The 1,518-nt window shown below is 35.1% G+C and overlaps 1 protein-coding gene across 1 annotated transcript in view; it reads left to right on the top strand.

Annotated features, from left to right (window-relative positions):
* Positions 1-1,207: 1,207 nt before the first annotated feature.
* The window catches only part of LOC110054717 (uncharacterized), a 1,542-nt gene continuing 1,231 nt past the window's right edge, over positions 1,208-1,518 (top strand). The window contains exon 1 of the mRNA XM_089291261.1: positions 1,208-1,518. This exon is cut by the window's right edge and continues 1,231 nt beyond it. The gene's annotated coding sequence lies outside the window, so the exon portion shown is untranslated.

Consider the following 1,518-nt stretch of genomic DNA (forward strand, 5'->3'; position numbering starts at 1 on the left):
AAAGGGCCTTTGAACGATCAATAACGTACAATATAGGAGAGGATTTAATTAATTACAAAAGGCTGACAAAATCCAAGAAAAGGGCCTTTGAACGATCAATCAATAACGAACAATATAGGAGAGGATTTAATTGATTGTTAACCAGGGGTATCCCTCTAAAATAGTTTCTGATCAATTCTCCAAAGCCTCCGCCATTCCTAAAAATGATTTACTTAAGACTCGTGGAAAGGAAACGAAGAAATTATTTCCATTTGTGATTACATTTAATCCAAATCTACCCGACGTAGGCAACATAATCAGAAAGCATTTGTTCATTCTACATGCCAACCCCAAATTAAAAGAACTTTTCCCTCGAAGTTATATCATACCATCTTTTCGTCGATCAAAAAATCTCAAAGAATTGTTAGCACCATCTCGTTTCAAAACTGTCGAAGAGGGATAAATAATTCATCAAAACAATGGTTGCTTCAAATGTGATAGGAATAGATGCGACCTGTGTCGAAATTTCTTTGTTGAATCCAAATCATTTCTTAGTTTTCAGACGGGCAAAAAATACACCATTCATTCCAGGCTTTCTTGTGATTCAAAAAATGCAACTTATTTGGCTTCTTGCAAGAAAAATCGCTTGCAATACGTGGAATCTACCTCTACCGATTTTAGAATTAGGTTTCGTAATCATACGTCTGCTATGCTCACAAACAAAACAACTTGTGAAGTAGCAATACCTTTTAACAAAATCCCACACACTCTAGATGACTTTTCGTTCCAATGTATTAATCAGGTACAGACTCCAAACAACTCTGAGGAGATCGATAAGCTTCTAATTACAAAAGAGGCTTATTGGAGTGCTCAGCTGTTCGCTTTGGCACCCCATGGCTTAAATAAAAAAAAGGAAATTCATTCGGAAAATAGAATTTGTTATAATTAATTAAGTCCTCTCCTATATTGTACGTTATTGATTGATCATTCAAAGGCCCTTTTCTTGGATTTTGTCAGCCTTTTAGGTGTTGATTAGACTCAAAGGCCCTGTCAAGGGAGCTTATTATGACTAATATATACCATACCATGAAAACTGGCAATAGGTTAAACTGCAAATGAAAAATTTTACATGAACAAGCTGCTCGGAAATTTTAAAAGTATTTTTTATTTTATCGAGTTTTGCAGCTAATAGTTACTAAATCAATTTAATTTATATGTATACTTTTTTTTTTTTCTGAATAGATCACAAAGAAACAAGACCTACCCTCTCCAAATGGATTGGCAAAATTCTTGTGCACGTATTGCCACATGACGAGTTCTGGTCTTGGTGCATGTGGAGGTGGGAGTGGACGCTGGTCATGAAAATTAATGACAGCGAGGTATTATGTTTGTACACTGTTCAAGTAAATTTGTCATTAGTATTTAAAAGAAATGGGGGTAGTAAGTTAGTAATAAGTCATTTTACGAGCGATTTGATTTCAACGATTCATATCTAAAACCTTCTGGTCTTGATAATGTAGTACCCCTCCTTGCCGTATC

The sequence above is a fragment of the Orbicella faveolata genome, unplaced genomic scaffold (genome assembly GCF_042242905.1).
Source record: "Orbicella faveolata isolate gen_17 unplaced genomic scaffold, um_ofav_v1 contig_24, whole genome shotgun sequence".
NCBI lineage: Eukaryota > Metazoa > Cnidaria > Anthozoa > Scleractinia > Merulinidae > Orbicella > Orbicella faveolata.